General features: G+C 38.7%; 1 protein-coding gene across 2 annotated transcripts in view; it reads left to right on the top strand.

Annotated features, from left to right (window-relative positions):
• TFEC (transcription factor EC) overlaps positions 1-13,531 on the top strand; it is a 662,156-nt gene that overhangs the window by 615,368 nt on the left and 33,257 nt on the right. The window lies entirely within an intron of this gene.

Genomic DNA, 13,531 nt, shown 5'->3' with positions numbered 1-13,531 from the left:
GTTATGCCCATAAGAATTGTTATGCATAAAATATAACAATTCATTTTTTAACACTCATTTCAGTTTTGTATCAGTGTGAGTCAAAGCAAGTTCTAATAGTAATATGTTAAGAAGATTTAGCTTTAATTGTAATGGTTTTCTGATAACTTTAGTTAAAACATTTATCAACAGTTACATTATCTGAAGTACCCATTAAGATAAAACAAGCAAAAGAATAAATAACAGTAAACATGTGTGCTAGAAATGTTTATCAGAGTGAGACTAATAATCTTCTTGCACTTAATATTTTGTAGAATTATATTGGAATTTATTACTATTGATTATCTATCCATTCATTTCTATTTTCAACAAATACTTGCCTACCATTTACTAAATAAGAGGAAATTAGAGGTGCTGAGGATACAAAATGAATGAGTGTCTAGCTTCGTGGAGTTCATAATTATTGTGACTTGCTTGTAAATGAACCTTCAAAAAATACTGAAGAATGAGTAGAAGTGGGAGAAAGCTAGAACTGGGTAAAAGAGTTCCTTTAATATCTCAATGTAGAAAAACTACATCAGTAACTGAGCTTTCTATTCTTTTATTTTTCTTTTTTTCCATTTGATTTTTAGATGGAGACATGGTTCTGTGATCTCCCAGATTTAATCTCCCAATCTACATTCCTGGTGATTATTACTGATTTCAGGTCACTGCTTTTTAGCTAAGTCTGTAGCCTCCAGGTACAAAAGAGCAATGCTCAGTATATCATTATTTGAATTCCAAATGATAGAGGAAGATTTTCTTTTGCAAATTTTTTATGAATCTAGAAAAGAGAAAAGAATAAGGATCTGGTAGATTGTTTAATAAAATATAAAACAACCACAAAACAGGACTAGTTGAAATCCAAAACTGAACATAGATCTCTACATGTATATTTACTTAAACTTTTCAGTAGTGGATATACGAAGAATTTTCAAAAAAAATGTAGAACTAGGTTCTCTATTCACTCTATGAAGATAATAAAAATATATGTAGGTTGAAAATCATCTGTACAGTAAATATTAGAACTCACACCATACAATTTATCTTACAACCACCTTCTTCCCAAGTTCATTTCCTTGTGTGGAAGAGTGATTCCCAAAGGAAAAAACAAATCCCAAAGGATATGCATATGCCAATCAATTCTAGGCAAAACCCAGAAAATGATCTTATTATGTGTCTTATGAAATATGTCTTCTAAAAAATGAGAAAGGATAAGTAACACATATCAGTCTTCTCGGTTTTTCTTAGATAACATTTTTATTCCTTAGGCACACAGATTACCTTTCACTTTATAATAAGTTTGTATAAGAGAAATTTACCTGATCTTAGTGGACCTTTAGGTGGTGTCAGTCAAAAGGAGTTGCATGGCTGGGAAGGGTTGAAAGCCTCATTAAGTGCCTCATTAAGTGGTCTACGTACAACATGCACATTGGCTGCAGACAAACACTTTCTATTTTTTTAAACATTGTTCTTTAAACTGTGTATATAAGTCTCTTCAACCATTAATGTCAATCATAATTTTATTCCACCTGTTATAGTTTTAATGTGTGTTCTCCTTGAATTTGACTTATCATGTACACATTTTCACATACTGCCATCAATTCAAGTCTTGCTATCTTTAGTAGCTAAGATGTATCCTACCTTCTTGCCATTTCCTAATATTCTTTTTTTAACATCTTTATTGGAGTATAATTGCTTTACAATGTTGCATTAGTTTCTGCTGTATAACAAAGTGAATCAGCTATATGTATACATATATCCCAATATCCCCTCCCTCTTGCATCTCCCTCCCACCCTCCCTATCCCACCCCTCTAGGTGGACACAAAGCACCGAGCTGTTCTCCCTGTGTGATGCAGCTGCTCCCCACTAACTATTTATTTTATGTTTGGTAGTGTATATATGTCAATGCTACTCTCTCACTTCGTCCCAGCTCACCCTTCCCCCTCCCTATGTCCTCAAGTCCATTCTTTTTTTTTCTTTTCTTTTTTAAAATTTATTTATGGCTGTGTTGGCTCCTTGTTTCTGTGCGAGGGCTTTCTCTAGTTGTGGCAAGCGGGGGCCACTCCTCATCGGGGTGCGCAGGTCTCTCACTATCGCGGCCTCTCTTGTTGCGGAGCACAGGCTCCAGACGCACAGGCTCAGTAATTGTGGCTCACGGGGCTAGTTGCTCCGTGGCATGTGGGATCTTCCCAGACCAGGGCTCGAACCTGTGTCCCCTGCATTGGCAGGCAGATTCTCAACCACTGCGCCACCAGGGAAGCCCCTCAAGTCCATTCTTTACGTCTGCGTCTTTATTCCTGTCCTTCCCCTAGGTTCATCAGAACCTTTTTTTTTTTTTTTTAGATTCCATATATATGTGTTAGCTTACAGTACTTGTTTTTCTCTTTCTGACTTACTTCACTCTGCATGACAGACTCTAGGTCCATCCACCTCAGTACAAATAACTCAATTTCCTTTTTATGACTGAGTAATATTCTATTGTATATATGTGCCACATCTTCTTTATCCATTCATCTGTCAATGGACACCTACGTTGCTTCCATGTTCTGGCTATTGAGAATAATGCTGCAATGAACATTGTGGTACATGACTCTTTGAATTATGGTTTTCTCAGGGTATATGCCCAGTAGTGGGATTGCTGGGTCATATGGTAGTTCTATTTTTAGTTTTTTAAGGAACCTCCATACTGTTCTCCATAGTGGCTGTATCAATTTCCATTCCCACCAACAGTGCAAGAGGGTTCCCTTTTCTCCATACCCGCTCCAGCATTTATTGTTTGTAGATTTTTTAATGATGGCCATTCTGACCGGAGTGAGGTGATACCTCATTGTAGCTTTGATTTGCATTTCTCTAATGATTTGTGACGTTGAGCATCCTTTCATATGTTTGTTGGCAATCTGTATATCTTCTCTGGAGAAATGTCTGTTTAGATCTTCTGCCCAGTTTTGGATTGGGTTGTTTGTATTTTTGATATTGAGCTGCATGAGCTCCTTATATATTTTGGAGATTAATCCTTTGTCGGTTGTTTCATTTGCAAATATTTTCTCCCATTCTGAGGGTTGTCTTTTCATCTTGTTTATGGTTTCCTTTGCTGTGCAAAAGCTTTTAAGTTTCATTCGGTCCCATTTATTTATTTGAACTGTGATTAAAAATCTTCCAACAAACAAAGCCCAGGACCAGATGGCTTCACAGGCGAATTCTATCAAACATTTAGAGAAGAGCTAACACTTATGCTTCTCAAACTCTTCCAAAATAGACCAGAGGGAGGAACACTCCCAAACTCATTCTTCGAAGCCACCATCACCGTGATACCAAAACCAGACAAAGATGTTACAAAAAAAGAAAACTACAGACCAATATCACTGATAAACATAGATGCAAAAATCCTCAACAAAATACTAGCAAACAGAATCCAACAGCACATTAAAAGGATCACACACAACCATCAAGTGGGGTTTATCCCAGGAATACAAGGATTCTTCAATATTCGCAAATCAATCAATGTGATACACCATATTAACAAACTGAAGGATAAAAACCATATGATCATCTCAATAGATGCAGAAAAAGCTTTTGACAAAATTCAACACCGATTTATGATAAAAACTCTCCAGGATGTAGGCATAGAGGGAACTTACCTCAACATCCTAATATTCTTTGATTGGTGCTAAGAGTCATTGTCACAAAGCAGATAGTTTGCAGTCTTCAGAGTCAGGCACCATGAGGTTAGCACCACCACTTAGTTGTTGTGTGGTCTCAATCCTTAACCTCTCTCACCAACATTTCTATGGTTTGAAGAGTTGTCTTTTTAAAATATATTTATTTATTTATTTACATTTATATTTATTTACATTTTATTTTTGGCTGTGTTGGGTCTTCATTGCGGCGAGTGGGGGCTACTCTTCATTGCAGTGTGCGGGCTTCTCATCGTGATGGCTTCTCTTGTTGTGAAGCACGGGCTCTAGGCACACGGGCTTCAGTAGTTGTATGTGGGTTCAGTAGTTGTGGCTCGCGGGCTCTAGAGTGCAGGCTCAGTAGTTATGGCACACGAGCTTTGTTGCTCCACGGCATGTGGGATCTTCCTGGACCAGGGCTTGAACCTGTGTCCCCTACGTTGGCAGGCAGATTCTTAGGCACTGTGCCACCAGGGAAGTCCTTGAAGAGTTTTCTTTTTTTTTTTTTTTTTAATGGTACGCGGGCCTCTCACTGTTGTGGCCTCTCCTGTTGCGGAGCACAGGCTCTGGATGCGCAGGCTCAGCAGCCATGGCTCACGGACCCAGCTGCCCCGCGGCATGTGGGATCTTCCCGGACTGGGGCATGAACCCATGTCCCCTGCATCGGCAGGCGGACTCTCAACCACTGTGCCACCAGGGAAGCCTCTCTGATCTCTTTTTCTACGAGGTTTTTTTGTTTTGTTTTGTTTTTGCTTTAGATTCCACCTATAAGTGAGATCATGCAGTATTTGTCTTTCTCTGTCTGACTTCCTTCACTTAGCATAATGCCTTCAAGGCCTGCTTTTGCTGTATCCCGTAAGTTCTGGTATGTCGTGTCTCTATTTTTGTTTGTCTTAATAAACTTTTTTGTTTCCCTTTTAATTTCCTCTTTGATCCATTGAATGTTCAGGAGAGTGTTGTTTAATTTCAATGTGTTTGTGAATTTTCTAGTTTCCTCTTGTTGATTTCTAGTTTCATGCCATTGTGATTAGAGAAGACACTTAGTATGATTCCATTCTTCTTGAATTTGTTAAGACGTGTTTTGTGGTCTAACATATGGTATATCCTAGAAAATGTCACATGTATAGTTGAGAATAATGTGTATTCTGCTGTCACTAGATAGAATGTTCTTTATGTATCTTTTAGGTCCAGGAAGTCTATAGTGTTGATCAAATCCACTGTTTCCTTATTGATTCTGTGTGGATGATCTATCCATTGATGAGTGGGGTAAAATAGTCTTCAACTATTATTGTTTATAGCAACTATACCATTTATTTTTCTCTTTAGCTCTGTTAGTTTTTGCTTTATATACTTAGGTGCTGTGATGTTGGACTCATAAATAGTTACATCTTTTTGATGTATCATTATATAATGACCTTCTTTGTCTCTTTTTACCATTTTTAGTTGAGTCTGTTTTGTCTGATGTAAGCAATATAAGCTGTCTACCCCTGCTTTCTTTTGGTTACCACTGCTTGAAATGTCTTTTTCCATCCCTTCACTCTCAGTCTATTTGTGTCTTTAAGGTGAAAGTGAGTCTCCTATAGACAGCACATTTTGGATCTTCTTTTTTAAATCCATTCATCCATACTATGTCTTTGAATTGGAGAATTTAATCCATTTATATTTAAAGTAATTACTTATAGATAAGGGCTCACTACAATAAAATGTTTTTAGTTGTTTTCTGGTTATTTTGTAGCTCCATCATTCCCTGTTTCTTATCCTGCTATCATTTTTTGTGTTCTGCCTTTTGGTATCAATATGCTTTGACTTCTTTATTGAGTTCTTTTGCGTAATTACAATACTATAAGATTTTCCTGTGGTTATCATAAGGCTTACATAAAATAACTTAAACTTATAACACCCTATTTTAAATTGATAGCAACTTAACTTCAATAGAATATGTATTTTTTACACTTTTACTTCTTCTCCCCATCACACTTTAGGTTATTGCTATTAAAATTTATACTTTTTTAAAATATTAGGCTATTAATAATAGATTATTCTATTTATTCTATTTCTTAATTTTGTTTAGTTATCTGTCTGTGTTTTCATGTAGGTCACTAAACTTCCTTAAAAGGATTATTCTGAATTCTTTATCTGACAGTTCATAGATCTCCATTTCTTTAGGGTCAGTTATTGGAGTTTAATTAGTTTCCTTTGGTGGTGTCATATTTACCTGATTTTTTATGATCCTTAATTTCTTATGTTGGTATCTGTGCATTTGAGTAATAGTGCTCCTCTTGCAGACTTTACAGGTTTGCTTTGCCAGAGACAGTTCTTCACCAGTCTGCTCAGTTTGGGTTTCTGGGTGTGTCTGCCACTAATGCCTTTGGGCAGGTGGAGCCTGATATTATGATATATTGGGGTGAGGCAACTGTTAGAACTCTGAAGACAGGGATTGGGGGTTGTGCCACTAGCTGAGAGCAGTTGGATAGGACTGTTGGCTTTGTTTCTTACTCAAGTGAGGCTGTGGAGTGGGCTCCACAGTTGCCTGAATTCTCTGATCACGCTTACTAGATGGTTGGGACTGGATGTAGCAGGTGGGGCTATGAATTAGCTTCCCTGTCCTAGCAGGGAAGTAGGTCAGGGCCCAGGGCCTATGCAGTTCATTGTTTGGAGGCCTGAATAAGGCCTGAGTATGCACTGAATTCCCTGGTCAGGTGAGGTCACTGATTTTGCTCTGCACATAGGGGAAGCCATGGCTGTGCTCTCTGTTCAAGTGCCACTGTATGTGGGACTGTTGAATGGGCTATGCAACTTCCCATGTGTTCTGCTTAGGTTTCCTGGTTGGATGGGCTGAAGGCTGTATTCAATGATGAGCAAGACTATGAATTAGATTCTCTGCCCAGGCACAGTTGCAGAAGCTGCTCTAAAACAAGTAAAGCTCTTTGTTGTCTTAACTCAAGCTGACCCACACCCAAGTTCCTTGGCTGAACAGGGCTGCTGGCTTTGCTCTCCAGACTATCAGTTCTGTCTGCCCTTTGCTCAGCTTGAGTGCTGCTGTGCTGCAAAGCTTTCAGGTATTTTTGCTAACCCTTCTGATCAGTTGGGGCCAGAGGAATAGCCTTCCAGACTATTCTCAATTTTCCAAGGAGGTTCTCAGTTTGAGAGAGGCCAAGAGCTACCCTTGGCTATGAATTAATCTTCCTGCTTGTGCATAGCATGGGAAGACCCCATGACTGGCACTGGCTTTGCTCTGTGGGTGTTCTGCTCTGCCTGTCCACCTGCCTCTTGACTCAAGCACCACTGTGCCCCACAACTTCCAGGAGTTGTCACTAGCTCTTCTGTTCAGATGGGGCTGGAAGGTACTTTTCACTGTGGGTGGGGCTATGACTCAGCACCTTGCCTGGGTGTGGACAAATGGGCTCTAGGGCTGATAAAACTCCTTTGAGGATCTGAATTAGTCAGATCTGTGCCCCCTCCCCCCAAGTTACCTGGTCAAATTGTACCCCTGATTTGGTTCTGCAGACCAACGATGTCGCTGGTTGGGTTTACTACTCAGGCACTGCAGATATGAACTGTCTGCCAAGATCTGTGTGTTGATTGTTGGAAGCCCCTCCCTGCTTCTCTGTCACAGATTCCCAGTGGCTGGGCCCCATAGATTCCTCTGCAATTCCCATAGTGCGAGATCAAAGTAGGGGCTCCCACAGAGCAGCCCACAATGTTGAAGAAGATTGGTTGTCCGCCCTGGGTTCTCTTTTCCCTCCGGACGAACCAGCGGCTCAGAGAAGACCTCTCTGCATAGAGTTGCACTGTCCTAGGGGAGGGTCAATGTGGTCAACGTGTAGCTGCTTCTCTCACCTTCTGATGCAGTCTGCCTTGATCTCTGAGGTTCAGGGGGTATTTCAGCCTCACCCCCATGCTCTAGGTTTCTCTTAGTGGTGTCTTCTTTCTGAATAGATGTTAATTGTTCTCCTCATGATGGTGAGTGAATTCAGGAACTAACTATGTTGCCATCTTGGTGATGTCACTCTGATGCTTACATTTTTTGAAGTTTCTAACACAAGGGCAGTGGGATTGCTCAGGATTTGGTGGCTGTTGCCATATTTTGGTGTTTCTTTTCTTCTATGCTTGTCCTCCTGTGACATCAAGGAACATTTCATTAATTCAAAGACCCCAGAAATCATAGCTACCACAGAATAAATCTATGAGAGCATCCATAGATTTAGGACTTGGGGGTTGGAATTAGGAGTAACTAGGTGATTAAAGCTCTCCAAGACAATCAGATATAAAGTTGAATAAGCATTTTATAGCATGGGTCTTTCCAAGATAAAATTCAAATTTGGACTCACAGCACACAGGACTCTTCCACACTTAACCCTTGCTACCCTACCCAGACTTATCATTACACATCTGCATGGTACTCTGTTCTTCAGCCATATGGTTCACTAGTGATTTTCACAGCGGCCAGGTTCTCCTTCCTTATATCCTTTCTTTACCGACTACTCATTCAATCTCCATTTATCTGGATAATTCTGACTGACTCTTCAAAATTCATCTCAGGTTTCTTCTTTCCCTGGGGGTATTCTGTGTGGATTAGGTGCCTATTCTCTGAGTTTTCATAGTAACACCTATATCGTGTGGATAAAAATTGCTCTTATCATAGCATTTTTACAGCACATGCTATATTTTAATTATTCCTTGTCTTGTTTTTCTTATCCTCTGTACTCTACAAGAACTCTAAGTTGAAGGGAAGAGAAAAAAAGGAAGCAAATAATTATACTATTATGTAGAAAGGGCTATGGTATATGTAGAAGTGCAGAAGTGCTGTTCTGCTTCAGAAGTATGTCAAGTAGACTTAGAGGAAAATGGCTAGTGGGGCAATTTAGCCAAGTAAGATAACATGAGCAAAAAATAGGAAACAGCATGAGGTGAGGAGAAAATGAGAGGCAGGTGATGACAAAAGGTCACACTAGAGAAGCAGATAATAGACAAATCACAGAAAGGCTGGTGCTCCATGTTAAGTAATTTCAAATCCTTGAAAGGCTTAAATGTAAGGGCTAGGGCAACATAATCAGATTTGACTTTAATATCACTCTGTCAACTATGTAGAAGAAGCCTGGAGGGAGGGAGCGACCAGTGGGGAGGTTATTTCTATAGTAAAATGAGAGATGATAAGGCCTTATATTAGAACACGTTAGAACTGAGGTATCTGTGAGACCACCATGTGGAGATGCTGGTGACAGCTAGATATCCAAGTTTGTCTTGAGGAGGAATAATCTAGACTGGAAGAAGAGATTTAAGAATTGTCAGCCTATGGGTAGTACTTGAAAATTTGAATGAGGAAGAAAGCTCCTGAAGAACATGAAAACAATGAGGAGAGTAGGAAACCAAGGGTGGGATTGAGGAGATCACCCACATTTAAGGGGTGGTCAGAGGAAAAGGACTGTAAATGTAAAGTAAAAAGATAACTAGTGTGGTGCCACTGAAGGAACCGGTTTAAAGAAGGAGGAAATGACCCACACACTCAAATGTAGTGACTGAGTCTAATAAAATAAGGACTGATAAATATCTATTGAATTTATCAGTCAAGCAGTCAAAGAAAACAGCAACAAAAGGAATTTCAGTAAGATGGTGAGCAAGAACCATTCTACTTTGAATTCAGAGTTAACAGGAAGTAGAGAGGTAGAACTCCTGGGGAGTTAGGGGTGGTTGGGCAGAAAGATAATGGTAAAAGCATAGAGAGTCATAATGAAAATTGTTCAGTTGATCTGCCATAGGGGGTCTTGATTGGATCTAAATGGAATATTGCATTTTATGAGTGAGATAATTGAATTTAAAATTTCAGAAATTGAGTGGTATAGACTAGAAGGTGATAGGACCCAGGCATGGCCTAGAGAATAGGTGAAGAGAAGGCTAAATTCAGATTTATGATTTTGAGAGTGGTGAGCTAAAATATTCAAGTACAATTGAATTTATTTTTCATAGATTTCTGACAGCTGTTGCTACAGAGTTTTTTAGGTGCATATGTATTCATGGTCACTTGGTACTATTTTTCCTTTAACATTTGATCTTGAATTTTATATGGTCTAATATTAACATTGCTACTGTTGCTTTCCTTTTGGTCATTTTTGTGGTACATTTTTGCACTTTATTTTCCGCTTTCTCTATTGTTTTATTTTAAACGTGTCCCTTATAGACAAAGTATTACAATACCTTTGAAAAATCCAATTTGAATGATAATTTCTTGGGCACTATTTTAACTCATTTACATTCTTGTAATTACCATTAGGATTTAATACTTACCTTTTTTCACATTTTTTTAATTACTATGCTTTCTGTTTCCTTATTTGCCATCTTTTTTTCTACCCTCTATTGGAAAGGTTAAATTTCTCTCTCTCTCTTTTTGGTTACACCTAACTTAAGACACATAGCTATATTTCTTCTTTATCTATGTCATTGTTTAACAATATCTATGTCATACCTTTAAGTAAAAGTCTATCTGAGTATGGTCTTCTCCTTCTTGTTCTCACCTATCTTTCTGAATTGATATTTTTAGAATGAATACACACACACTCACACACACACATTCTTCTTATTTAGACCACAAACATTTTACTGTTACTTCCTCATTCTTATATTTTGTATTGACTTTATAGTTTTATTTATTATCTGACTAGTGTACTTCCTGAAAGAGTGTTTTCCGAAGGTCTTTTTGTCCTAAAACTTCTGAGTTTTTATGTCTAAGAAAAGCTTTATTTCATGCACATCCTAAAAGGATATTTTCTTGGTTATAAATGTCTAGGTTCAAAATTCTTTACCTTTAACACTTCAAATGTTATCCTATTGTTTTCTTGCACCCAGGGTTGTTGAGAAACTTGATTCTTAGTCTTTTGTAGACCTTTACTTATAATCTTTTCCTTTGTCCTTGAGTCTCATTCTTTCCATACCTATTATTTCCATTTTTATTTTAGTCAAAATATTGTGTTCTTCCTTTGTATTTCATCATCTTCATTTATCACTTTGAGGACGCTTATTCCACTGATTTGTAATTCTTCTTTTGTCTAATCTGTTCATTCTGTTTCATCTGATATAAAATGATGTGTTTGTTGTCTTTCTTAAAGTAGCAACTGGATTCCAAGGTGATTAATTATGAAGATTCCTGGAAGCTGTGAAGCAAAGTTTTGGGTTAGATTTTAAAGTCAATTTAGAATAATGGAAGAGACAGCAACTCCAACAAATTAGGGGAAAAGATAGTCATGTAGGTGGATGACAGAAATGAGGGATAGAAGTGTTAAAGGCAAAAGTAGAGTCTCCAAGGAGGATGAACTTTGACATGTAGGAAAGAAGGGTTTCCTTCTAGAATAGAAGAAACCTGAGTATGTTTATAGGTAAGAGGAAAAAATGAGAGATGCAGGAGACTGAGTAATTTATGATGTAAACTTCCAGAAAGAAAAGGGACAAATGACATGTGTAATTTTTACTGAAACTATCAGAAATACTCCAAAGTAAACCATTTACCATGAATTGTGTTTAGCATCCTCCTTCCCTCAGGTTTTCTTCACATCTGTTCAATACAAATTTGTTGTCTATTTAATGGTGGAGTAGTAATAAGAAAAATGTCATGAAATTAAAATTTGAGTTTGGTAACAATCAATAATATACTTGAAAACTTTCAGAAAGTGGACTAACCAAAAGAAAGAAAACATGTATATTTATTTTCCTAGATCCTTTAGAGATCTCTCAGTGCACATGGAATAACATCTAAAGTCCAGAACAGGGCCTAGAGCCACACTCTGGAATATGGTACCCAATGGCCACGTGTGTGTGTGTGTGTGTGTGTGTGTGTGTGTGTGTGTTTAAATTTAATTTTAAATTAATTCAAATTCAATGCAATCTTTAAAAACTGAATGAAATAAAAAATTCAGTTCTTCAGAAACACTGGCTACATTTCAAGTGCTCATAGCCATATGTGTTTAGTTGCTACTGTATTGGACACTGTAGATATAGAACATTCCCATTGTTGCAGAAATTTCTGTTAGATACTACTGGTCCAGAGGATTCTAAGATGTAAGTTCCTTACCTACTTTTCATCTTCAACTCAACCCTCTCTTGCTCTTGCACACTCTTTTCCATTCCCCTTGCCCCCCCCCCCCCACTCTTTCTCAAACACTCTGAGGTTGTTTCTACATTAAGGTCTGTATTTTTGCTTTCTTTCAAGGACTACCCTTTCCTCATGTTATTTTTTTTATATATAAATTTATTGATTGATTGATTGCTTTTGGAGTGTGTTGGGTCTTCGTTTCTGTGTGAGGACTTTCTCTAGTTGCGGCGAGCGGGGGCCACTCTTCATTGCGGTGTGCGGGCCTCTCACTGTCACGGCCTCTCTTGTTGCGGAGCACAGGCTCCAGATGCGCAGGTTCAGTAGTTGTGGCTCACTGGCTTAGTTGCTCCGCGGCATGTGGGATCTTCCCAGAGCAGGGCTCGAACCTGTGTCCCCTGCATTAGCAGGCAGATTCTCAACAACTGCGCCACCAGGGAAGCCCTATTAAATTAATATATGAATAGTGTTCCGATTTTTTGGCATATCACCTTTGCGGGTATCTTAGTAAAAGTCTATGAACATCTGATTCTCTAAGGTCTTCAGAAATCTTGCTTAGAAGATAACATTAACAGAATAATAAAATATTTTTATATATCTCCCAGAGTTTACTTCTGGTTGTTTCTGCACATGTCATGGGAAACTCAGAGTACTACAGTTATATAAATTCCACATTCTTACTATCTTTAACCCTACATCATACTTTAAAATTTCACTAAAGAGAATATAATGGGCGAGAGGAGAACCAGAGCTGTGGGGGGATAGAGGGAGAGAGAAAGAGACAGAGAGAGAAAGAGACAGAGAGGGAGGGAGGGAGAGAGAGAGAGAGAGAGAGGGAGAGAGGGAGGGAGGGAGATGGTATTTTTAAAAGGTAAGCTTTAAAATCCCCTCCAGCTGAAGTACAGAAGGAAAGGAAGGCTATTTTAGAAAGGACCTGAGAAAGAAAGTAAAAAGCTGATTTCAGTTAGGACTATAGAGTCAGATTTCCAGAATTTCAAATTCTGCGTTTGTCACTCATTAGCTGTAAACTCTGGAACAAGTTATCGAACTTCTTTTTCTTTCCTCATCTGTACAATGCAGATAATGATAGTATCTGCTTCATGTGGTTGTTGTGAAGATAAATGAGCTGATGTATGCAAAGCATGTAAAACAGCTCCTGCCACATTTCCTGCATTATCTGTGTTTGTTACTATTTAAGGTGTCCGTGATTATTATTGTTGTTGATAATATTGTAATTATTATTATTAGTGATCATTAAGGGAAAGTTGGATAATACATTTCCATGTAGTTTCTATACATGTGGACTAACTGGCTAAAGTTTGATCACTGATATTTGAATATCTAACTATAAGATGCCATCAAAACTTTTTTTTTTTTTTTTTTGCGGTACGCGGGCCTCTCACTGCTGTGGCCTCTCCCATTGCGGAGCACAGGCTCCGGACGCGCAGGCCCAGTGGCCATGGCTCACGAGCCTAGCTGCTCTGCGGCATGTGGGATCTTCCCGGACCGGGGCACGAACCCACGTCCCCTGCATCGGCAGGCGGACTCTCAACCACTGCGCCACCAGGGAAGCCCCCTATAAAAACATTTTAAAAGAAAAATAAAGTTTGTAGGAAGTCATCTCTCTACAAGCTAAGTATATGAGCTCTGGCTCAAGGTATTCATGATAACCACTCTATTTACGCAGATACTAATTTCCAAAGGGCTAACCCAGGGTGATTTGCCCAGCCATCACCTGCCAACTGGCGTAAGCTA

Source organism: Mesoplodon mirus, assembly GCF_964341445.2.
Source record: "Mesoplodon mirus genome assembly, chromosome: 9".
In the NCBI taxonomy this organism is placed as follows: Eukaryota; Metazoa; Chordata; class Mammalia; order Artiodactyla; family Ziphiidae; genus Mesoplodon; species Mesoplodon mirus.
The sequence above is the reverse complement of the archived record's forward strand: the minus strand, read 5'-3'. Positions and strand labels throughout refer to the sequence as shown.